This window comes from Lissotriton helveticus, chromosome 2_1 (assembly GCF_964261635.1).
Source record: "Lissotriton helveticus chromosome 2_1, aLisHel1.1, whole genome shotgun sequence".
Lineage (NCBI taxonomy): Eukaryota > Metazoa > Chordata > Amphibia > Caudata > Salamandridae > Lissotriton > Lissotriton helveticus.
In genome coordinates this window covers 252,176,851-252,204,620 of record NC_136059.1, presented here as the reverse complement: position 1 = coordinate 252,204,620, position 27,770 = coordinate 252,176,851, and positions in this window count along the sequence as shown.

Here is a 27,770-nt window from a genome sequence, read left to right as displayed (position 1 = left end):
GAGCAATCAGGCAGGGCCTGAATGATGGTGATCAGTCATGAACCTCGGCCGCTGGGGGCCGCCTGTCATATAAGAAAAGAAAGTCTTGTCTGTGATCGGCAATAGTGCTGAAGCGTGTGTTTACAAAACAGTAAGTGTCGGTGTAACTATGTGAGTGTCTAACATCCTCTTTACCCCCCGTTAATTAGTTAACCAGAGCAAATAAACGAGCAAGCAAAAAAGCTAAAGATAAATCAGAAAGCCGGAGTAAGTTATTAGCCTGAGGGTGTTATCGTAGTCCTTATGTCCCTTCTTGGCCTTGACTTCATCTAGGTACTCTTTGGCCTTGATTTCTGACAGAAAGACTCTAATGGTGCCTCTAAGGATGACCTTCAATCTGGTCGGGTTCATAAGATATACTTCTGTACCCTGATGCTGGAAGGAGAAGATCAGTTGCCTCAGGTGCCACCTCCGCTCCACAGTTTGATGACAAAAGTCCGGCTTGGCAAAGAACGTGATCCCGTTGGCCCCTTTTTTAGAATTTGGACGAGCTTGGTCGTATATCAGTTGCCTTAGGAGAAAGTTACCAAAATAAACCAGGAACACCCTGGGTTGGCCTCCGTCTGAGCTGCCACTGCTCTGTTGTCGCTTTTGGAAAAAGGGAAAATAGTGTGCTCGCTGTACCTCCCGGTTCCAGTCCCAGCCTGGGTGGTCAGGGAAGGAATCTCGTAGCAGCTTAACTATGAATTGCCGAGGATCTTCCCCTTCCTTCCCTTCCGGAATGCCTAGTAAGCGGAGATTGTTTCTGTGTTGTCGGTTTTCTTGTTCCTCCATCTTGACCATTATGTCTGTGAGGCAGGCGGAGTGGAATTCACTCAGTTGTTTGGTAGCCACAGCTTCAGTTTCTAGATGCTCTGTCCTTGCCTCGACCATGCTTACCCAGTCACAAATGTCTATGCAGGCCTTGTTCAGCCTTCTTAGGCCTCCCTGTAGTTTTTTGGCGGCGTTCTTGGCAGACTGGTTGTCGGCCCTCACCTCTTCTTGGAATTCCTTTATTGAGGCTAATATAGCTGCCAATGAGGGCTCACCTGACTCGGTTGCTTTAGATTGTAGGTTTCTCATGCTGTTCCACTGTGGTTGGGTTGGACCAACTTCCTCCAAGGGGTAGGACATCCTTGAGTCGGAGTAGTCCCATCTAAGTTGGCTTTGTCATTTGTTCTTACTTCTAGGTTTCTTGGGCCGCACGACTGTGTCAGGATTAACGTGGGAGCCCTTGCTTTCCTCTTCACTGGCACTGACACTGCCTGCCTCATCATCATCTTCTGTCTCCTCTTCCCCTTCTCCGGATGAGCTGGGAGTGCTGTCTGACACAGTGTAAAAATCCTCCTGCCCAGCCTCTGGGGTCCAGGGATTATGTGTTCCAAAGGGGATCTCCAAGTTTTGAAAGGTGAATTCGGCCCCTGCAGGTTGCACATTGGTGCCAAAGGTAGCCAAAGGTGTGCCGGCCTCTTCACAGTTAACTCCTTCAGTTAATGTCTGTTGTCCTAGAGCTGTGGGCAGAACTGAAAGCGAGGTGTCTGGTGGTAAAGGAAGGGCAGAGGTACCGGGGATCCCCTTAGATTGAGGCAGGCCATGATCAGAGCCTTCGATAGGTGTATAGATGCTAGGAGGAAGCACAGAGAGGTTACCTGGGGAGCTGGGCAGACTTTCCACTGTGCTCATGCTGTCAGTACAAGGCTCTTTTCGGCCCCATTGTCAATAGAGCTGTCCTGCTGTGAGAGAGTCTTAGGCGGTGTGGGGGGTTGCTTGTTTTTTAAGCTTGCCTGGTTTTTGGCTACCGTGAATATTCTAGAAGGGGGGGCTGGCAGGGGGGTTGACTAGAGCCAGGGTCTTTAGTGTCTTTACTGTCTTTAGAATCTTTGTTGGTAGCCCCCTCCCGTTTTAGCCCAAACGTGTTTTTTCGCCCCACTGACCCGCTCTGGCTTGGTCTTCCCGGTGATTTCTCCTGCCGGGGTGCCTTTCAATGGGGCCGGAATCTTCTGTTTGATACCCTTCCTCGCCCCACAAACACTCTTTTCCAGGCCGAGGCAGGGTCTGGGATCTGTAATCCTTGGTTCTTCCTGCTTCAGAAAAAAAAGTTCATTTAGCCTGTATGTCAGGATTATTGCCGCCGCCGTGGCTACCAGATTGAGGCAGACAATACTGCTCCAGATCAGAGCCAGCGAGGGAGCGAAAACGCGCTTGCCAAAGCTCCCTTCTGCCGCCTCGCTCCAGTGTACACAAGCCGCATACGAGCAGTGAAAGAAAATCCAAAAGGTTTCCAGACGGATTGTGCTGATACTTGACCCCCCACACTTCAATCCGGGTCTGTTCGCTGGGTGACACCATTTCAGCAGACACCGTAGGTCCCAAAAATGCAGCGAGTTCCGTTGCCTCGAGGGGGTATTCAACCGCCGTGCACGGTAGCCGAGCATCCTAGGGATCACGCAGGGCAGCTAACCAATCGTTTCTCCATGCGTGACTGGCGTGCGCAGCCAAGCAGCGCGGCGCTCACGCTGTCACCATCTTGCTCCTAAGTGTGCTGGAATAGGTAGCTCTCTTTTTCTATATGTAGCTATTCAATCATCCTTCGTCTGCACCACAAGCACTGCGCTACAGTACATGCAGTGAACCCAAACTACTTTTAAATTTAGAGTTATGCAAACCAAAGAAAGAACTCTGGCTAAACTGCCATTTTTAGTAGCCAGTATTCCAAGTGAAACACATCAATCCATCAACATCACTTTATCCTTGATCTGTTCTCACTCCCAGTGCTGACAGCAGTGTTACATGACCAAAAAGTGACAGATAAAATGTCAAATTTGAATTCTTGCGAGAATCGTTTAGTTTGAAATTAATTCAATTACACACGCCTGCCTTTGCGGTACACGCTCTCACCAAGAAGGCCTTTCTACAATTAACAAATGGACATTTTCTCTCAAAAAATGAACAGCATGATACACTGATAACAGATTTGTTGCAGGGTCTGTGCAGTTGGAGCAGGAAGCCAGTGTGAATAATTTCGATCCGTCAGCAAAGTTCGCGGAATTTTGCCCACTCACCGTTCAATTTGGAATGTGGAGTTCTGGCAAAACTCCTCCAACCTCCACCAATGTTAAGTTGGCAAGCGCGAACAAGAATTTATGTCCTCAAGCGTGATTTTCAGGTGCTAGAACGTCTCCCGCCAAGATTTCTTAACTCAGGTCGAGACCGTTCATATTAAGAAAGCTGCAGCTTGAGTAGAAAATTTACTCAAGTGACAGAAAGAAGCAGCACCCTCTGGCACACCATGTGGTGCCGTTTGAGCTGATTTTAGAGCGCAAAACAAGCTCCCGGCGCTAAAACGTAGCACGAGCAGCACAACATACCAAATTCCACTCACCCACAGAACTCTGCGGAATATTGCTGAGTTTTTATCTGTTGCCGACCCCTAGTTTTTGTGTGCTATGTCTCTTCTGTAGTGCACAATGTGTGATTATGTTACTATTGACTGGTCCTTATGTATTGCATAATCTGTCATATATGCAACACTGCACTGTTTTGAGTAGTCCTGGGAGGATTTCCAGAACAGCTCCATGACCGGCCAGAGTATGATTTGGAGCTATGCAAGTAGAGTGATTGAGAATGTGTCAATTATCAGTCTGATGGGTGAAACTGAAGGGCTGAACCAAGCAGCTTATATGGTATGTGCACTGAAGAATACAAAAAAGTGATGGATGGAATGCTTGAATTTATCTCAGCCACTAGTAATGACTCGGGCCGCATCCCAATCCATCATTATTTTGCACACCATGTCTCTGCAGTTTGGACCCAGCGATATGCAAATCAGTCTTCACCCTGCTCCAATCAGAACAGTCCAGGTTAAACTGCCAAGCCAGGTCCTCCCAAAACCAGAATACAAGCAACCCAGGACCAATGTTGCCCTAGTTTTGTGCTCATCAGCCGGATATAGCTTGGTTCCAATGACACAGTGTTCATGGGAAGGCAAGCAAAATCACTGCTGGGCAGATGAATGTGTGCCCTAAGCAGCCTGATGGAAGCATGCACTGTTGTGTGCCCTGAAAGTCAGTTAATTTGCTTATTTGGACTGTGGTTGATTAATTTTTAGATTCCTCCTAATGTTTTCTGTTGTAGATCGTGTAGAACGTCTTGTTGTTACCACAGCGAAGCTCAAATATGGTCCTCTTTTTGACTGCCCTGGTCCTTCTGATCAGGAATCACATGGAATTGGCGACCAAGTCTTGATTACAAATTGTGTGCAAAAAGTTTACTTAGAGTGTTTTTTCACCTGTACATATTTTTCCATATAATTCCTGGAGATTTTTACAGGAAAAAAAGGAAAATAATGTTCCACATCAGAATGGTGGCAAACATGGCACTACCATGTTGTCTCCCGTCCCAACCTGCAGTAGTTGTAACCTGATACTGTGCAGTCTGTATCTTCCAGTTGCAGAATTACCTGTTCAAACACCACCCACGTGGAATGAGAAACCGTGTGGTGAATCTGTGCCACATTATATGTCTGTAATGTTCTGTCAAACATGTAATACTGGACATGATGCTAGAGATGTGTGTTACGGTGAGGGCTGGTACCCAGGTGCATGGCACGGTGGTCAATTGCACATTCTGACACCATCAGATTTATGCAATGCCAATTAAAGATCTAATGGAGGCCCAGACCTGGGATGTCCCAAGGTTTGGCTCGGAGGAAATTGCAGGTTAGGCTGCGAGCCAGGCTGAAGCATGCACTTAACATCTTCCATTAAGTGAATGAAAGAAATAAGCTCGCGGTGTATTAACGCTGTTTGTTTACTGTTTTAGAATGCCCTGTGTTGGGGGAAGCACTGGGCCATCGACCAAATATTTATGGGTCGTCCGCAGCTGGGCAGCGAAATAAAAACCTTTTAAGTATTATTGTACGATGAACATAATAGATTGCATTGGCCCCATTATTTTACTCGGCCTGGGTTTTTACACAGTATGCGCGTAACCGGTCGAGGTTGAAACCCAGTGCAGCATTCACCAGATTTCCAAAGTCAGCAAGCAGTCATGTCTTTTACCCCAAAAGACATGTCCTAAACCTGGGGACAAGCCATGATGAGGTCATTTCCGTAATTGTGCCGCTCCGGAAGACAATTGTTTTTCTGGTTTCTGTGTAGACCCTGCGGCCTGTCATGAGTGATGTAATATGTGACATCATCAGCAGTGCATTACACTCGCAAGTTATAGTGAGTCCAACTAACTATAACGTGGAATTTCATTGGTTTTATATCAGTAAAATTTCCAGCTAACTATAACTGGTGTCAAACCTATGGTTTTTTCAGTGAATTTCATAGGTTTTGTAAATGCTACTTCCTAACTATAACGTGTGTAAAACCAATGGTTTTTTGAGTGAATTTCATTGGTTTTTAAAATGCTAATTCAGAAATATCTCGTGTATACAACCTATACTTTTGTCAATAAAGTTCTGGCAATATTTCTTTCGGAAACAAGCCGTTTTCTTCACTGTTCAAGTTGCATAGAGACTCCTTGTAAAGCGATACAGAATTAGAAAGTCTGTACCTTGCCTTTTTTTCAACGCATTAAAATTTGCCTGTAAATAAAAATAGCCTTTCTAGACTTTCGTGCACGACCCGGTGTGCGCACTCTCGGCAACAGTTCTCAATAAAATGGATAGCGCATTTCCAGGCTTTCGTGCGCGACCGACTGCGCGCACCCGCCTATATATTTCGTGAAAACTTTGCAATCTGAACTTATTGAATTTCTTCATAGACGAATCAAAGAACTTATACTACGTCAAAGAGACTAAACCTAGGCTTCTTTTTTAATATTATGAAAATTTTCATTAAATGGAGCCGAATGTCTTTTTAAACTTTCGTGTGTGACCGAATGTACACACCTTGGTATTTTAAAAAAATATATAAAAGGTTTTATACTTTAACAATTGTATGCTTGAATCGAGCTCAGAAGATGTATTAAATCCGGATATGTTTGGATTTACTCCTTTTCACATTTTGAAACTTTGCTGAATTAGACCGCTACTTCCAAATGGCGTACGAGACCAGATACTATCACCGCGTACACGTCCTGAGACGCGCATGTGAAGTCATGTGACTTGAAAACAACACTTCCAATTGGTTCTTAGTAGTTTCTATTCTGCAATTTACACGGAGCACTCCACCCACTTGTCTCACTATCTTTTCTACTCTCAAAAGAGAACGACGTTCAACACCCTTCGGAAGACTTTGCTGAAATGGCTGCCGCCCCGCATTCATCTTCCGAATCTGAAGGAAATGAGCGACTACCTTTAAAAAGAAAAAAGGAATCTTTTATTTGGCAATTTTTCACTTATCCTGAAGAACAAAAGAAAGTGAATGCGCCAAATGTTACCTGCACGATATGCAATTCGGTTCTCTCAAGAGGAAATCCAAGAAAAAAATATTCCTTTTCCATACATACCATGGTGCGGCATGTCAAACAAGTGCACCCTGTGGAATTTGCAAAGGCATCGACAAGAGCCCTGGCCACGCTATTACCATCAGAGGTGGCCAGCACATCTTCTGGTGGACGACCTGTATCTCCATCGAGTGCTGTGATGGACTTGAGACCATATCTTGCAAAGGTGCACATGAAATGCAACGAGTGTGGAGAAATTCTTCTGTACGGAGAGCAGAGCCTCATTCTTACTAAACTAAAAATTGAGAGTCATAAATGCCCCAAGAAAAGATAAATTTCTTCATTTCATTTTGATCCTGTGTCACACATGAAAATGTTGTTGCAAGTTTAAAAAATCAAAAACAACATAACACTTGTTTAAAAAAAAAAAAAAAAAAAAAAAAAAGTTCTTTTCAGAACTAACTCATTCTACCAAAAAGAGCTCCAGGAGCATATTATAAAGGGGGTTTATCTCCGCTTTTTTGGCTTTCGTTCGTGCGCAACCGTGTGCGCGCACCCGCCTATATATTTCGTGAAAACTTTGCAATTGCAACTTATTACATTTCTTCATAGACCCATCAAAGAACTTATACTACGTCAAAGACACTAAACCTAGGCTTCTTTTTTAATATTATGAAAATTTTCATTAAATGGAGCCAAATGTCTTTTTAAACTTTCGTGCGTGACCGGATGTACACACCTTGGTATTTTAAAAAACAAAATATAAAAGGTTTTATACTTTAACAATTGTATGCTTGAATCGAGCTCAGAAGATATATTAAATCCGGATGTGTTTGGATTTACTCCTTTTCACGTTTTGAAACTTTGCTGAATTAGACCGCTACTTCCAAATGGCGTACGTGACCAGATACTATCACCGCGTACACGTCCTGAGACGTGCATGTGAAGTCATGTGACTTGAAAACAACACTTCCAATTGGTTCTTAGTAGTTTCTATTCTGCAATTTACACGGACCACTCCACCCACTTATCTCACTATCTTTTCTACTCTCAAAAGAGAACAACGTTCAACATCTTTCGAAAGACTTTCTTTTCACGCGATAATGTGAAATACTGAGATTGTTACAGGATTTTCTATCAGATATGTGTTCCCATTTCTGTTGAAGCACTAACACCGTGGAAAATTCCACCGATAGCAGTGATATTTTTAACGCCGAGCACCGGCGATTTTTATCACTTAGAAGCCTTCCTATTATGAAGGTTTATCTCCTAAGTCTCTGATTCTCAAACTGTGCAACGCGGCTCCCCTGTGTGCCGTAATGAAGTGCTAGGGGCGCCGCCCACACTCTAGTGTGACTAACCATCTATAAATTCCACAGACATCTCTACCCTGTTATCTGCAATTGTGAGCATCAAAAGGAGCTGCACTACGCCCCTGTGAGAGGCCTCACTCCCACTGCTGCAACGGCTTGGCAGTCCTCCAGATGCACAGGAACAGCCCCTACGAGCCATTGAAGTTCTCTGTCGTGAGAGGCCTCACTCCCACTGCTGCAACGGCTTGGCAGTCCTCCAGATGCACAGGAACAGCCCCTCCGATTAATTGAAGTTCTGTGTCGGTCTCAATACCACTTACGAAATGAAAATAAGCACTGAAGAATATTCAAGCATGTAGTACTCCTCCTGCTACAGCATACAGAATGCATTGTATTACCTATAAAAAAGTGAAACACCCACGCTACAATCATATAGAATACTTCCTCCAAAGAAGCCTGTGAATAACTTTAAAACATCAGGTTAACCTTTTTTTACTCTCTCATCATTGTTAAAGATAAGTATTTACAATACTATATTAAACAATGCCATTGTTGTTGCTTTTTAATTTTAAAAATCTTGCAATCTTTCACAAACCCAATACTCATGGCTTCTTTTTCGTGACAAAAATATTGCAATATTACATACCTACATAGAATAACAGAAAAAACATACAACTACAAAGGCCAAACAGTCTACTAAACGCGGATTTGTAACCTATGGGGCAGATTTATGTTAACTACTTCATACCCAGATATGCACCAGTTAATGTGCACCACAGTATGCTAGTGCTCCGTTACCCATGGTGTGCCACATTTGAAATGTGGCGCACCATGGTACAAAAACACCATACATGCGTAACACATCTGTGCTGAAAAAGTAATACATTGCTAGAGTTGCATCGCAACTGTGATGCAGCTCCAGCAAGGCTCACCAATGCACTATATTCACAATCCTGCGTCAATACCTACGCCTGCTTCAAGCACATGCACAGTTTTGAAACAGCATGGGCCTGAAAGTCACTGAGTGAAATATCATACATTACAGTCAGCCACTTTCAAGACGCATTCCTTCAGAGGAACACTTACCGTTTATTAGAGGTAGATCGTCCGACTCCACCGGAGGACACCCCTAATAAAAAAGACATATATATAAAATGCGGACTAGCCGCTGTATCGTGCTAGCAAACTTTAACTTAAAAATCGTTAGAAAAAACAAAAGGAATCAAGCAAAATCAGTAGGCCACTGATAGGATCTCTTTTTGACCTCGCTAAAATAGAAACATTAGGAACAACCCCTCATGAGAAATATGTATGTATGTATTGCGACTTATGTATTGCGACTTATATAGCGCACGTATCACCCGAAGGCATCAAGGCGCTTGCCTTGGGAACCCGTCCTGGCTTTTCCCTGTGAGATAACCCCTACTGGGTATCCCCAGGGTGAAAGCCAGGCATCCCGCAGCGGGTGGGCCGCCGTAGTGGAGATTAAGCAACTATTGCCCAGAGTTGCAGCGTGGGACCCCATGATTAGAATAGGCACCGAGGCGAGAATTATCGAGTCCGTGGACATTTTGGGCTCAGGCCCCTGCCGCGTTAGGAATTGAACCCTGGTTGAAACTAGTAAGAGAAACCGAGCTCGACGCCATGATGGCTGCAACATAGCTCGGCTCCGCCGCCCACCCCGCCCAAAATAACGACAAACCCTATGCAAATATTATAAATAAATACAACACACCAGCAAAGTAACAGGGTAAAACGTTTTATTAAATAACTATTTACATGGCAGCCTGCTGCAACATGAAAACAACACTTCCAATTGGTTCTTACTAGTTTCTATTCTGGAATTTACACGCAGCACTCCACCCACTTCTCTCACTATCTTTTCTACTCTCAAGAGAGAACAACGTCCTACATTTTTCAGAAGACTTTGGTGAAATGGCTACCGTATCTCATTCATCTTCCGAATCTGAACAAAATGATCGACTACCTTTAAGAAGAAAAAAAGAATCTTTCATCTGGCAATTTTTCACTTATCCTGAAGATCAAAAGAAAGTAAATGCACCAAAAGTAACCTGCACGATATGTGACTCGTTTCTCTCAAGAGGAAATCCAACAAAAAAATATTCCTTTTCCATACATACCATGGTGCGGCATGTCAAACAAGTGCACCCTGTGCAATTTGCAGAGGCATCGACAAAAGTCCTGGCCACGCTATTACCATTAGAGGTGGCCAGCACATTTTCTGATCGACGACCTGTATCTCCATCGAGTGCACAGATGGACTTGAGATATTTAACTATATATGGTCTATAACCTATGGTTTTTTCAGTGAATTTTCAAGGTTTTGTAAATGCTAATTCCTAACTATATATGGTCTATAACCTATGGTTTTTTCAGTGAATTTGCTCCGCCGCCCACCCCGCCCAAAATAACGACAAACCCTATGCAAATATTATAAATATATACAACACACCAACAAAGTAACAGGGTAAAACGTTTCATTAAATAACTATTTACATGGCAGCCTGCTGCAACATCGATCCAAATGCATGACACTGTTCCTGTCAAGGTAGCATAGCTGGCAGCCTAGGGGTAGAGGACCGTTGTGCAAATACCCCGGGGAGGACTCTGGATATGCTTGGTCCCTGAGATTCTTCGATGTCACTGCCTTCCACAAATGGCATAAGTCCTGGATGTTCGGTGCCATACTTGAGGGTTTGACCTAAAGACACGTCCCGCGGTGCCCTGGTCCAACCATCACATATACCTGCGCCTGGAGACGGCGTGGGGTGCACTGGAAGGGAGAGGTGGCGCGAACGAGCCTCCCCCACCTCCCCAGGTGGAGGTTTCTCAGCTACACCCCTAAAGACACGTCCTGCGGTGCCCTGGTCCAACCATCACATATACCTGCGCCAGGAGACGGCAACATCCACGACTTATGCCATTTGTGGAAGGCAGTGACATCGAAGAATTTCAGGGACCAAGCATATCCAGAGTCGTGGATGTTGGGTGCCATAGTTGAGGGTTTGACCTAAAGACACGTCCTGCGGTGCCCTGGTCCAACCATCACATATACCTGCGCCAGGAGACGGCGTGGGGTGCACTGGAAGGGAGAGGCGGCGCGAACGAGCCTCCCCCACCTCCCCAGGTGGAGGTTTCTCAGCTGCACCCCAGCACTTTACTCGACATAGACGGCCGGCTCCCGGGGTCCGGCGGAACTTTTAGCCTTTTGGTGACTCTTCCATTCTGGACCTTGTCCCACAATCCGTTTGACCTGAAGACACGTCCTGCGGTGCCCTGGTCCAACCATCACATATACCTGCGCCAGGAGACGGCGTGGGGTGCACTGGAAGGGAGAGGCGGCGCGAACGAGCCTCCCCCACCTCCCCAGGTGGAGGTTTCTCAGCTGCACCCCAGCACTTCACTCGACATAGGCGGCCGGCTCCCGGGGTCCGGCGGAACTTTTAGCCTTTTGGTGACTCTTCCATTCTGGACCTTGTCCCACAATCTGTTTGACCTGAAGACACGTCCTGCGGTGCCCTGGTCCAACCATCACATATACCTGCGCTAGGAGACGGCGTGGGGTGCACTGGAAGGGAGAGGCGGCGCGAACGAGCCTCCCCCACCTCCCCAGGTGGAGGTTTCTCAGCTGCACCCCAGCGCTTCACTCGACAAGATGAGTTGCGCCCGCTCCTGCGGCACATTGCCTCGCTCGGCCAGCTGAATTACGCCTGCTCTTGCTATTACAGCGTCTCACCCGCCATCCGGCTGAATTGCACCCACTCTTGCGGTACAGCGACAGGCGTCTGCCACGGAGCTCAGGAAATGGCGGTCGGCTCCACAGACTTGGGCCTGGCCTGCAAGGATGGCTCTGGACAACCCTGGAACTCGGACGCTTGACTGCTACGGCATGGGCCCCATTCCCAAAAGCGTCCCCTCAGCCTTGAAGATTCTACAAGAGTCACCGGGGCCCCCGACTCCCGCAGACTTCCGGTGGGGAGCGACTGCCATGATTGCTCGCGGAATGGCCACGACGTAGCCACGGGGTGCTCTCATGCTGATGCCAGCTTCAGTCTGAAACTTCCAGAAACACTGTAGACTACCAATTCAATCAGTTCCGGTGGAGCCCCAACGACGTATCGCGTTGTTGCATAATGCGTCATATGACACGCCGCGTTAGCGCACCCGGAAGTGTTCCGGTGCGCGAGGCGCGAAGCGCAGCTTCCCGGAAGCAATCCGGGGCGCGGCGCGGAACGCGTAACGTAAGCATAACAGGTCATGTGACTTGTTAATAAAACTTTTTATTGGTTTAGAAATATTTTTTGTCCCAAATGAGGAAAACCCCTCCTTGTTTCCTCTTGGCTCCTGCCCCCTCCCCAAGTCTTGCTCGGCCAGCTGAGTTTCGCCCACTCTTGCGGCCTACGACATGGATACGCCGGGGCGTTATGGATCAGTATGAGCAAATATACACTTGGGGATTCACAAGCAACAACAAGCCTTTGTATTTGGGGCTCTAAATCAACAACAGTGACAGAGAACAGAACCAAACTAAGCACTCAGGGGCTACGTTTAAACGTAACATCATCTCCCCAGAGTTACATCACCTTACACACACATCCACTCTGATCTCCTTGGCCTCAGTCAAACATCAATAGTATGATTTTCATAGGTGAGTCTAGGTTCATGGATTTCCATCCACAGACTAAAAGCCTGGAGTGGGAGTGAAAAAACCATAACTAAGTAAGAAGGAAGGCAGAAACAGAATCTTCCTCTGCAACATCCGGCTCTGCATCGCTACTTACTTATAAATGCAGAAAAAACTCAATTAACACAAGGGCTCTTTTCAGAGCCACCTTATATCAAAGCACTGAAACTTCTGATTTATCTCCATTTTCACACTCTTGTAAATAGGTGTGCGCGCCCGAGTGCGCGCACCCCGCAACTTTTTTCAAAAAAATATATATATATTTTCGCCTTTAAGGACCTTACTGCACACCCTGAGAAAACCTACGCAGCAAAACAATCTCTACCTTCTCCCCTTTCCATGTTCCAACGCTTTGAAATGAACAATATATTTACTCGCAGTGACAAAATGGCGGTCAACACTTCCTCATTTCCTTCGAATCGAACGTTAACAGACGTCACGCAGCAAAAAAAATTCCGCTCGCGCGCAGCCGCTTGAGTGCGCGCACCCGTATGGATATATAATTGACTTTAACTTTAATTTTCTCAGCAACTACTGAACGGATTTACACCATTCCAAAAAAAGCGTAATCTGCGAGCCGGACTCTACAGTTTTGCCAAATTTCTTATAAATCCATTCAGCCGTTCGACCTGTAGCCGTGTCTAAACGTCCTATGGAAAATAACATGGAGAAAACACGTTTTGGGACCCCCCTTTTATCTCAGCCCCCACTTCACCAATCCCCCCCAAACTTTCAGGGAAGGAGCGCAGCGGACCGAGCCATCTTCTTTGAGAAATTCGCAAAGATTCATCCACCAGGGCCAAAGTTAATCCAAATAGAATGTTGAGGATTTCCTATGGAAACTAGGTCCTAACTATAACTACCTACTGGCGACCGCCAGTAGGTAATATGTATATATATATATTTATATATATATATATATATATACAAACATATATATATATATATATATATCAAAGCTCACTCCCTCCCGGTCCCGGGTGGAAATAAAGACAGCACACACGGGAATTCTCCTTAGAAGCAACTTTACTCGCACAGACGCGTTTCGGAAGCCAAGCTTCCTTCCTCAATGTTTGTTACACCGCAATGCGCGATTAGGCGCCATTTTATTTCAAAATACACAAACAACTCGCGTTGGTAAGCATAGAGAGAGGACTGACGCGTGAGCGCCATCTTGCTAGTGCATATAATTCTACAATAGCATGATTGTGATTAAACAATACTCATTCATTTAGTGATTGCTAATATTCATAATCGTTTAAAAACCTCACATATTTACAATGAGGAATTTGCATAGTAATATTGCCGTGGATCGGCAAGTAACCCTCTCATTAATACGATGGGCAATGGACTGGAATCTTGCCGTGGATCGGCCTGTGGCAACACAAAGGTTGCCATTTGGATTTCCAATAGCCCCGTATATTAATTTTTTACCAATCAGTGTCGAATGATTAATTCCAAAATATTAAAAAAGTTGCAAAATATTAAACAGTAATGCTGAAAATACCAAAAGAAATAAGTATGTAGTGCAGTATATATCTGAACAATCAGGATCTCTCAGTTCATTCTAAAGCACTTAATAACAATTAATTCCAGAAAGACGCTCATTGTAGAAACCATTATCATTTAGCTGTTATTACTTTCATGTCCACACTGGAAATGCTGCATGGCATTGTTATTGCTTAGCTCCCTAAATGTACAGTCAATTCCTCCCCACAATTCAATCCCAAAGGGGCCTTTGTTTGGCAGTCTATAATATATCGGGATTCTAACCTTCAAAGTTTTTGTAGTTTATCCCCTCCCCTGATGTTGTCAGAAATTGCATCCAGGCAAAAATACTGTAACAGGTTCCTGTCGCTTTTATGTTTAATGGAAAAATGTCTTGCGACAGGGTATGTAAAATCACTGTTTACTATAGCCCGCATGTGTTCGAAAATACGCAATTTCACAGGATTTATGGTGCTGCCTATGTACCTAAGCCCACAGGGGCAAAGGAGGCAGTAGACCGCAAATGGGGAGGTGCAGGTAAGGAATTGGTTGATTTTCTTTTTGGTTCTACAACCCACGATTTCATAAGAATAAACCTTTTTACTATTAGCACAGGCCTTACACCGACCACAGGGAAAGAAGCCTTTTGCATCTTTTAGTTTACCTGTGCATGTGGGGATGGGTGACAGGTGACTATGTACCAAAGTATCCCTCAACGAACGCGCCCTTTTAAAGGTGATTAGGGGATTAGCAGGTATGTCACTCCCTATTATATTATCCTTTTGCAGTATATGCCAATGTCTTTTCAGGATGTTCCTCAATTGTTGACAATCTTTGGAGTATGGTGTGACCATCCTGAATTTTTCTGTGTTGGTAAAGGGTTTATGCTTTTTAACAAACAGAGTCTGTCTGGGTTGTGTCCTTACTCTGTCTAGGGTATTCTGTAACAGTTGCTTGCTATACCCCCTAGCCTCAAATCTATCATTTTTCCTGTGCCGCCAGCTCAAAATCTTCATTGGTGGAACAGTTACGCTTCAACCGTAGAAGCTCACCATACGGTATACTCTTAATGAGCTTCTGGGGATGATTGCTTGACGCACGTAGCGTACTGTTTCCCGCTGTTGGCTTTCTATAGAGGGAAGTTTGAATGCTATTATCAATCACCTCAATTTTCAAGTCTAAGTACACCGCCTCATTCATGCTCGCATGGCCAGTGAAGATTAAATTGCAGTTGTTTTCATTCAACACTTTAACATATTGCCAAGCTGTCTCTACCGGGCCATTCCACACTATTGACTGTACATTTAGGGAGCTAAGCAATAACAATGCCATGCAGCATTTCCAGTGTGGACATGAAAGTAATAACAGCTAAATGATAATGGTTTCTACAATGAGCGTCTTTCTGGAATTAATTGTTATTAAGTGCTTTAGAATTAACTGAGAGATCCTGATTGTTCAGATATATACTGCACTACATACTTATTTCTTTTGGTATTTTCAGGATTACTGTTTAATATTTTGCAACTTTTTTAATATTTTGGAATTAATCATTCGACACTGATTGGTAAAAAATTAATATACGGGGCTATTGGAAATCCAAATGGCAACCTTTGTGTTGCCACAGGCCGATCCACGGCAAGATTCCAGTCCATTGCCCATCGTATTAATGAGAGGGTTACTTGCCGATCCACGGCAATATTACTATGCAAATTCCTCGTTGTAAATATGTGAGGTTTTTAAACGATTATGAATATTAGCAATCACTAAATGAATGAGTATTGTTTAATCACAATCATGCTATTGTAGAATTATATGCACTAGCAAGATGGCGCTCACGCGTCAGTCCTCTCTCTATGCTTACCAACGCGAGTTGTTTGTGTATTTTGAAATAAAATGGCGCCTAATCGCGCATTGCGGTGTAACAAACATTGAGGAAGGAAGCTTGGCTTCCGAAACGCGTCTGTGCGAGTAAAGTTGCTTCTAAGGAGAATTCCCGTGTGTGCTGTCTTTATTTCCACCCGGGACCGGGAGGGAGTGAGCTTTGATATTGAAGCGCGAAGCTCTGACGCGCTTGGACTAGCACCCGCTGCAAGAGTGCCCCGGACTTTGGAGCAGTGAGCCAGGATATATATATATATATATATATATATATATGAGCAAACAATGTGGTCGGAGACCAGGGTGCTCAGCAGCAGGTGCAGGCTACGGGCCGGACCAGTGGCCAAAAGTCAATTTTCTCACAATTATTAGCCGCCCACAGAAATCCCTATTTGTGATGAATTTATTTTTCAAACAGAGCCAGTCTGTCAAACCGACGCGTTTCGGCCAACATGCCCTTTGTCACAGTGACGTACGGCATGGTACGACTGCGCATGCGTGCGCAGTCCTACATGACGTACATCTGACGTAGGGGATTCTGAAGGACCACGGCGAGGAGGAGGAGGGCAGACTGGAGACGCAGAGATAAAGGTAAGTGTGTTTATTTGAATATTGCGTTTTTAGTTCCGTTGAGGGTTTACAGGAGAACAGGGTGGGAAGTAATTTAATAATATTAAATTGAATGATTATTTTTTATTTATTAATATTTGTTTGAGATGTTAAAGGGGCCCATTAGGATATAGGGCGAGTCGCCACCGCCCTCATGGCGGTAGCGATCCACCTTACATCCTAGCCCGCCCGTCACCCATTTCCCCCCCCCGCCATATTAGCATGGTGGGGGGACCACGATGAACTGGAAGACCGTCCGCAGCTTTTCCATCCGGTCATCGAGTTGACCGGGCGGAAAAGGGTTTCATATGGCGGCGGTGTCTGCTAGACACCACCATCCATATCAGGATGCAGGCAGGAGGGAGCCTTTCCGTGGCGGTGTTGCCGCAAAAGAAAGGCATGCGGTATTTGTGTCTGGGAGTTAAGGGGGCACATGGGGGGTACCTATGGTACCTCCAGCAGTTCCATGAGAAACATAGCAGGCACCGCACGGTGCCTGCCATGTTGTGCATGGAAGTGCACAACATGCCTTCCTGGCGATGTTGTGGGCGGTGCTGAGTGCACCGCCCACCACAATGCCAGGAATGCACGATACGCCCGCCACTGTGGCGGGCGCATCCTAATTTGCCCCACGGGACCCCTGCCCTTATGATGCCCATAGTGTTAAATGTGTAAATTAATGTATTATTAATGTATTATTAATTAATTAATAACTGGTTGTTAATTAATTTTAATTAATTAATTGATACTTAATTATGGCTATTTTATAAATAATTTTAGGTGTATGTTGTGTTGTTTGTAGGGGTAAGGGGTGGGAAGTAATTGTTTTTTAATTTATGAATTATGTGTTAATTAATTTTAATTATTTAATTGGTAATTAATTATGTTAATTGGTAATTAATTATGTTAATTGTGTAATTAGTTTTAGGTGTGTGTTGTGGTGTTTATAGGAGTGAAGGGTGGGAAGTAATTTATTTTTAATTGATTAATTAATAATTGGATGTTAATTATTTTTAATTAGTTACATAATTGGTAATTAAATATGATAACTGTGTAATCAATTTTAGGTGTGTGTTGTGTTTATAGGAGTAAAGGGTGGGTAGTAATTTTTATTTAATTAATTAATATTTACTTGTTAATTAATGTTAATTATTTGATATTTATTTTTGGTAATTGTTTATTTTTGCGTGTGTTGTTTTTACTTTTAATGGGTTAGAGCGTGGGCATTAAATACATTTGAATTACTTTACTATTAGCTTTTAATTAAAAAAGAAGTTTTAATTGTGTTTTATTATTTTATAGTTTAATTTAGGTGTGTTTTGTCGATATAGTTTTAAAGTGTGTGTAGTCAATTAATGTTTATTAGTTTTTTGAATTAGTAATATTTTTGTAATTGATTATTAATTATGTTAATTATTTATTAACAATGCTGAAGTGTTTTGTTATTTGTGTGGTGTTACAGAGTAGGAAATAACATAAATACATTTATGTATTCATTATTTTTTTGTTTGTAAATATGTTCTAGTTTAAAATAATTCTTTTTTATAAATGTATTTGTTATTTTATTATATATAGTATTTGTAGGCTTTTATGTGTAATTAATATTATAATATGTTTTCTTTTTATATATTTAATATATTTGATATTTCATTTTTTAAATAGTGTTTATTTTTTGATTTTTTAAAATGTTTAATATTTTTTGTTTCGTGTTTTAACTGTTTGAGTGTGCATAGTAGTTTTTGTCTCTCTGCTATCCAACACTTTTCCTAATGTTGCACTCACTGGAGTGGCAATAGTAATTTTTACTTCTCCACTATCCAACACTTTCCCTATTGTTGCACTCACCTGAGTGGGATCTTCTATCCAACACTTATCCTACTGTTGCATTCAGTGGAGTGGGAATAGTAATTTTTACCCCTCCGCTATCCAACACTTTCCCTACTGTTGCACTCTTTGGGGTGGAAATAGTAATTTTTGCCCCTCCGTTATCCAACACTTTCCTTACTGTTGCTCTCACTGGAGTGGGAATAGTACATTTTACCTGTTTGTTATCCAGCACTTTCCCTGGTGTTGCACTCACTGGAGTGGTAATAGTAATTTTTACCCCTCCGCTATCCAACACGTATCCTACTGTTGCACTCACTGGAGTGGGAATCATCATTTTTTCCCCTTCGCTATCCAACACTTTCCCTACTGTTGCTGTACCTGGAGTGGCAATAGTTATTTTTACCCCTCTGCTATCCAACACTTTCCCTACTGTTGCACTCACTGGAGTTGGAATAGTAAATGTAATTCCTCTGCTATCCAACACTTACCCTACTTTTGCACTCACTAGAGTGGGAATAGGTATTTTTGCCCCTTTGCTATCCAACAATGTCCCTACTGTTGCACTGATTGTATTGTGAAATGTAAGTTTAAGTATTTTGTAATAGTTAAATGTTTTAATTTATTATTGATTTTTGTTTTTTAATATTTTAAATCATTATGTACAATTTTTTATATTATTTTAAACATTTAAAACAAATTTAAAATAGTTTAATTGTTCTAAAGTAAATATATATGTATAAATTATTGTCTTTTTTGTTTATGTTTTATTATGTTTATTTGTTATATTTTATTATTAAAATGTATATTAAATGTATTATATTTTGGTAAAATTATATATAATATTTTATATATGTTCTTTAATTTTATATTGATATATATATAAAAGTCAATATTTTACACATCTATATTTTTTACATCTGTATTTTTTTGTCGATATTTTTGTACTTACCTGTTTAAGTATAGGAGTCGATATTTTTGTTATCTATATTTTTTACTCTATATTTTTTACATCAATATTTTTCACATCAATATTTTTTACATCAATGTTGTGTCAGTGAAACAGTCAGGACTCACTCTTTAGTTGGTGTACATGTCAACACTCCATTTATGAACTATAGATTCCCACAGACAGAGCCAAGAACACAACCAAATGTAAGAACACAGGATACCGTCCAGGCTGAACAACCAACTAGAAGCATTCCTACTACAGTTAATCCTTTTTTAGATCAGGGCCAAGCCCAAAAAGGAGACCCAGGAGAGGAAAGAGTAAAAGAAAAAGAGAAGGATCACCCCAACACGAGAAGCACAACGGTACCAAAGAAAGACAAGGAAAAGAAGAAGATCCAAACGTAAACCAACTAGTTATCGACATTAGCAACTATAAGTTGAGCACTTATGAAATGGATCTGCTACAAAGAGGAACATCTTTTGTACCCACGACCAATTGGGATGCCCTAGAATTGGAAGTTAGTTTTTTTAAACTTATGCGAAAATTGAGAATACCCCACTTTTTTGATAATGTACTTCCCCAACAAGATAAAGAATCAATGGACCAACTACAAGGATTGAGGACCAGCAGCACTTTTCAAGCACCAGTCAGACACAAAACATTGGATGTTTTTGAAAAAATGGTAAAACAAGACCTTTCTCATTTAAGGTTTAGGACGAATAATAAAAAAAACATTACCCAAAAGGACCTTGATACTTTTAAGAAATTAGCCTCAAAACCTGAAATCACTTGTACTAAAGCGGACAAGGGAGGCGCTTTAGTCATTATGAACAGTTCTATGTATGAGGAAAAAGTTTTGGAACATATTACGGACACCAACACATACATAAAACTGAAGGGGAATCCCACTATGGAATACTTGAAAGTTTTAGGAACCATCATTGAAAAAGCCCATGAAATGGGAACCATCAATACAAAAACCAAAAACTTTTTAATCAAACCTAACCCAAAGAGTCCAGTATTATATATGACATCCAAAATTCACAAAAATCTGATGGACCCACCACTACGACCAGTTGTTTCCACGCATGGAAGTCTTCACGAACCCATTGGCCAACTGCTTGACAAGTATCTTCAACCCACGGTCAAGGCGATGAGAACGTACATAAAAGACACTACTGACTTTTTACTAAAACTAGAGACAATTACTATTGAACCTGAAGAAAGCCTCATAATGTGCACAGCAGACGTACGCTCTTTATATACATCCATACCACACTCTTTAGGAATGGAGGCAATCGAAAAAGCACTACTCAACACGGATTTAGACCATGACTTACAGACATTCTTAATGGAACTAATGATGTTTACACTTTATCAGAGCTACTTTCGATATAAAGACACATGGTACCAACAACTGACAGGAACAGCTACGGCCGACTCGGCGGCGCCGGTATACGCGAATATATTTATGCAGGACTATGAAGAAACCAACATTTTCTCAAAAATCTGAATGGTGTGATAATGTTAAGCTCATAGTACGATATATAGATGACATAGTCATCATTTGGAAATCATCGGAAGAGCTTTTACAGTCTGATCTACGCAAATTCAATGATATAGACGATCGGATACAACTCACTTGGGACATTTCAGATACAACTGTTACTTTCCTGGATGTGAAGATATCGATTACAGAAAAAGTATTTGAAACAAATATCTATAGGAAAAACACCGATAGGAATAATATGCTACATTTTGGGAGTTTTCATCAGCCCAGATTGAAGAAACATCTCCCTTTTTCACAGATGGCGAGAGTCAAAAGAATCACGTCGGATAAGATAAAAGTGGAATCTAGAATGGAAGAAATGGCAATAAGATTTTCAGATAGAGGATACCCCAAAGACATCATAGATGAATCGCGAAGAAAGGTCGATAGAATTGAAAGAAGTGAACTTCTAAAACCAACCACCAAAAAACAAGAAATAAGGATTGTGGCCGTATCTAAATTTTCTACACTCAGTCAGAAATTTAGAAAAATCATCATAAAACACTGGAGTATACTCAGGTTGGAACCAGATTTTCAAAAATCTTTCGAGAACATACCTTTATTTGCCTACACTAGAGCTCGCAATCTGGGAGAGATACTAAAAGACAGACCACCAGATACCCAAACATACAAAGGCACAAAAGCATGCTTGAACTGTGGTAATTGCAACAGTATCATTAGGGGAAACAAAATAAATCACCCTATGAAAGGGCATGGCATTAAAGTTAGGGTCAATGCAACATGTAACACGGCAAATGTGATCTACGCCTTGAAATGTCCCTGTGGAAAACTGTATATAGGCAAGACTGAGAGACGTATAAAAACGAGACTCACAGAACATAAGTCCAACATTCGCATGAAAAACATTAAATCCACGGTGGCAACCCACTTTATGGAGGAACAGCACAACATCTCTCAATTGAAATACATAATACTGGAGACGGTTGAGAGATCAGAAGGTAGAGACAATACGAAGTACCTGCTGCAATGAGAGAACTTTTGGATTCATAAACGTTCAACCCAGAGTCCTTATGGGCTCAATGAACGTATGGAATTATCATGTTATCTGTAATGTTTTCTTTCTTCCTTACTCAGGATGTGGATCTTGCGTTTTTATTTATTACATTAGAGTAAAGGAGCGAATGTCTTATCTACATTATCCCACAATGTAATACACCATTCATCCATCAGTACCACACGATAGTCACATCTCAATTACAGGCAGGTAGCACTGTGCGAGCGTCGCGATGTAGGACACTTTTTCATACACGAGTTCGAACCCTAGCATTTTCTTTGTATTTTTTTTTTGTCACTTTCCCTGGTTTAATACATTTATTCAGTAGCACAGTTGAACTGGATTTACAATCTTTGAACGGATATTTTGCGATTGGATTAAATATATTTTGACACGGAGTAACTCTTCTAGCTCTATACACCACGTAACCGGGTTGAGGAAAACCACTGGGGAGTTTAGGCTTTGTATACGGAGAATAACCGGCGTATCGGTTGTTTTGTAAATGGCAGAATGCCTCGTGAAGAGAAGATACTTGTTTTTGGAGCTCACGTAAGCAGGTTGGTGTTTTTTTTAATCGGATTAATTCTCCGTGATGGTAGTGTTGTTAAAAGCTGGTACCGGGAAGTGACTATAATAGCCCGTCCATTTCTATGTTTCCCTAACAGTTCTCATTACGAATGTCTAATTTGGCAGAACGCGACAAGTAAGTGGTTCAGGCATGTTTCGTGAGTAAACGCACTTGCACGGGTTTTTAAGGTGAAGTTGGTGATGTCGATAAACCACACCAGATAATATTTTACACACTGATTCCATTTGACCCACAATACCTTACATCAGCTGAATGTATATAGCAATACACACTCATATGACATTTGCTCATGATACTTTTTGTACCTGTTTTATTTGTAGTGTTATTCCCTGATGAAGGGCGTTTGAGTTACGCCCGAAATGCATTGGAGTCAAAAATAACCTTGTCGCTTGTATGAACATATGTATAAACATGAGATGGCAATATGTGAGAAACAAGAAAGAATGAAAATAAATAAATATGAAATAAAGAAAGAAACAATTCGCAAAGGAAATGATGTTTGGAATCCTCATTTCATACGGAGGAAAAACAGTGTGCCCACAGGGATGCCTTTAATGTCCCATTAAAGACACGTGTTCAGTGAACACTCCATTTATGTCATAGGCCCAATGTTACAAGATGTGTGCATCATTCCATAAAAAAGCTGTTTACAAACATCTCTGGCTGTCATGCTGTCTGTACTATACCATATATCTGTAACAAAGTTCCAAGGAGTAACTGGCCATATTTCCAGAGATTTAGCCCAATGTTCCTGGTCTTGAGACATTTGACCATGTAGAGACATCTTAGAGCAAGGGCACACAGGCAAACTTGCCATCCTTAAGAGTCAATGCTATAATATGCAGAAAGCGTGACCAGGTCCACAGGACCTTTCCAACCAGGCCACAATGCAGTAGACGAAAACCTAGTGGCTAACCCTGGTCAAGATGTTTACCTCCTGATTGTCTTTATTATAGAAGTCAAAAACCTTTACCAGTATAAGGTAGGAAACACTGACCAGGATGTGCTCCATGAGGTCAGATACATCAACCTTTCTACTCAATAGAAGCTATGAAGTTTGGAGTAAAAAGACCCAAGTTATATAAAGTTTAAAATGATGTCTACATAAGTAGTATCATCCATAAGCACGCTTCTTCTTCCTGTTCTTGTGTTTTACATTCACAGTTAAACCCTCATTGAGACTTTAGCAGATGAAATACTCTTTTCCAAAACTGAAGGACATCTTGTCCGCTGTATTACAAGTACATTATATTCTATGGCACTTTGTTTGCCTACTAAGAGCCTGATTCTGATGCGATTAGGAAAGCATTCCCATCTTGGGCCTAATTCTGATGCGGTTAGGAAGTCCTCCTAATGGCATTTGCTCCTTACAAATCGGATCGGGAACATGTCTTCCCAACACAGGGCCCAATTATGATGTGGTTAGGAACATATGCTCCCATTGAAGTCAATGGGAGTCCAACCAAATCGTATCTGGAAGCATCCGGATGCATTGTACTCCGTCGGTTGTACTCTCATGATTCGAGTGGGTCGGAAACCATTTTCAAACCAATTTGGTCAGGAAGCTTTTCAACCCGCATTAGAATCAGGCCCTCAGTGTGAAATAACTGATCTTACTTAGTGTAGCCGCCAGCTGTTGCGCTCACAATTGCCCCACGAGCAAGTGCACACTATATAACGCAGTTGTTATGTTATTATGTTGTATATGTTTGGTCAAACATTGTTCTACAGTTGGACCTTGTATTGGGGATTGTTGGTTGGCACGAGATGGGTGTTTCTTCCGTACCGGGCCTGCAATATAGCCCTAGCCTAGACATATACATAAGATGCACTCATGACAGCGACCCAACATTGTAATTTCACCATTTGGACTGTCAGAGGGATGGGCTCCATTCATAAACGTCATAGAATTAATGCGCAACTAGGTAGACGGAGAGCACAAATTGTATTCCTACAGGAAACCCACTTGTCGGCCTCGCGAGCTCTTAAACTCCAGAAAAATGGAGGGGGCAACTATATCATACAACTTACTCAGCATTTGCACGGAGGCTGTGGTCTGGGTAAGGGCAATTAAATAACACAAATAAATACCAATGGAAGATACACTTTTATCCACAGCACCCTAGATGGTGCACCAGTGGTCCTTGGTAGCCTCTACTCTGCGAACACGGAACAAGACACTTTCTAGCCCAGGTTTGGAACGATGTTGGCAGACTAGCCCATGTATCCTTGGATCATGGGAGGGGACTTTATTGCAGTCTTAGACACTAGGCCTCATTAATCTAACAGGCTAAAGCCCTTCAAACCTGGTCCCAGGGGTGGTCACTAACAGACACATGGCGCAGACTCAACATGGGAATGCACAAATACTCCTATTATTTCCTGACACATGTGTTGCACACATGGATTGATTGTATATTCGGTAACCCTTCCCTGCTTACACAAATCGCACACACAACGTTTATCAGAAAAACACTTTCCAATCACAATTCACTGGAGTTGACGCTATCTCGGGGATGGGTACATATGATGGTTCCTACATGAAGGCTGGATCCTCATCTCCAGGAAGATGGAGTATTTCGTGATGCTATGGCCTCCACCATTGACACCTACTTCACAAAGAACACAGACACAGCTTCCTTATTACTAATTGAGTGGGAGGCCTTCAAAGTCATCATACGTGGGACAGCTATTAGCTCTGTTGTGGGGGCATGACAAACAATTAGCCGAGACCTAATGCAAGAAGAAGAGGGTTTGGATAAGTTTGAACGAGATGTGGCACGCATTGAATATGCAGAACTATTGGAGTGGTTGCGTGTCATAGCCTTTCGTACATACACTCAAAAGATACATATAGAAGCAGACAGATCAGTATGCTGCTAGCACAATTGATTAAAAATGCTCCTCCTCCCCCCACACCTATACCTGAAATTATTACCCCATGTCAAAATCATGTAACCATACAGCATGGAGGCAACAAAGAATTCCACAATTACTATAAATCCTTATACTCGGACCCCGTGCGACGGAACTGCGAGCAATTGAAAACTTTTTAGATACAGTGTGCTTACTACAAACGATGACGGCGGACAGAACGCTGCTTGCAGCGCCGATCACTGTGGCCAAAATCCGTGCTGCTATCAAGGAGCTTCCCTGCAACAAGACCCCAGGCCTAGATGGCCTGTGGTTGGGGTTCTATGCCACTTTAATTTCACAACTGGCCCCATGACTGCAGCGGTTATATTGTACCTCCCTTTCAGAGGGAACGCTACCGACTACTACAGTTCAGACCTTAGGGACTTCACTGTCAAAGCCTGACAGGGACCACACAGACATTGCAGCCTATAGGCCGCTATCACTGCTCAATATGGAGTACAAAATAGTAAGCAAAGAGCTGGCTTGCAGTCTCCTTCCCCTATTACCGAGACTAATAGACACAAACCAATAGAGTTTTGTGCCTGGGAGAAATGCATTATTGAATATGCTCAGACTTTATCATGTCATGGCCACATGCCCTGAAGTTTTCCCAAGAGCAGGGTGTCTATCATTGGACCTCCATCAGGCCTTGATACATTGAGCTGGGAATACATGCTTGTTGCCCTTAAATGGTTCAGTATCCCCCACAAATTCCTTAAATGGATCAAACTACTAAACACAGCCCCAACAGCCAGAGCACACACAGGGGAACACATTTTGGAGCCTAAACCATACAGCGTGGGACAAGACAGGGGTGCCTGCTCTCCCCCTTGTTTTTTTGTGCTTGCATTGGAGCCCCCGGCATACAGGTTGCGCAGTGAGGTTCAGGAGTGGGGTATTCTTATTGGACACACAGTCCACGCACTGTCGCTGTATGCTGACGATATAGTGATATACACCAAAGACCTCCAAGGAAACTTACTCACAGTAGCCCACACCTTAATGCACTTTGAGTCCCTCACGGGGATAGCAATAAATGTTGAGAAATCCCACTCAATCCCCTGTAAAGACAACTTCCAAATACAAGCGATTTTATTGGTTGAACAGGAGATTGCAGTAGTCCCCACCACATTGCTGTACTTGGGGTTCCAGGTATTTAAGGACCCACATGATCTACTGAATGGGAAAATCTAGAAAGCAATTGCCTCTATGCTATCCCAGGTCACCTTTTGAACATTGCTATCCCTCTCGGTAGCGGGGGTGGCAATATCCAAAATAGTTATGCTCCCACGCATTCTCAATTTTTTTATCAATTTGCTAGTAGTTATCCTGTTTAAAAATGTTAAAACAATCAATACTCTCCTAATAGATTTGTTACGGGGTAAGGGACAGCAACATATCAGCTTGGCAAAGCTGCAGCTGCCACCAGACGCCGAGGCATACTGTTTGGCTGGGCAATTACAGTGGCTCTCTTACTCGCTGCCTCGACGCAATCCGACTGCCCAAGGAAAACTGCACAAATTGTTATGCCCGGAGGTGAATATTCCAACACCGGCTCTGCAATAAATCAAGGTGGCACTCACACATTGGAAAATGGCTTTGAAGTACACTGTGAAGACTACTGCTTATGCCCCCAATACACCGCTCCTATGCCTCCAAATCCCACAGGCACACTGATGCAACACAGGCTTACAACATGGGCTCAGGGGCAACAAATATGGGAGCACTGTTCAGGGATTGAACATTACTTAGTCACACAGGTTTCCTACATGAACATGCACCCACAGATACACTCTTTATAACACATTCTAGTCTTATAACATATGTCAAACTGGAGTGGGCTCCCAACGGGTCTGAACCTGCAACAAATAAACTAGTCCACTCAATGTACTTGATGGGTGCTGGCAGACATTTGATACGCTGGTTATACCGACCCATCTGCACACACCTACTCTCGTCTCTGAGTCTACTATGGGAACATTGGGAGGGTGATGTGGGCAGAGTACTTCTAGATAAGGAATGGAACATTATACTTGAATACCCCAAACAGGTAACACGTAACTCACAAATTAAAATCATACAATACATGATAGTGCAGCGAGCTTATCTTACACCGCATAGGCTACACTCAATAGTCCCCAATACCTCAGCAGCATGCCCGAGATGCCACGAACAGGAACATGATTTATTACATATACTGTGGGTCGGTCCCACCTTATTCACCTACTGGCTGCAGATCATCACATTACTGAGTGAAGTAGTGAGGGAAAACACATGGCATAAGGCTTAAAACTGCCTTTCAGGCCTCTACCCATGGCCGAAAAGCTAAAAAATGTAGGCAAGGTTTGCAGGCCTGGCGCTCATCCAAAATATAACCAAGAGATGGAAATCTGCAATTCAGCCTGATGTACTCTCATGGAAAGAGGATGTGGAGTGCTGTGGATTGGCGGAGAGCGGTGCTCTGCGCAGGGAAGAATACCGTTGATTATGAAAAAAGCCCCTAGCAATGAGCTGGGAC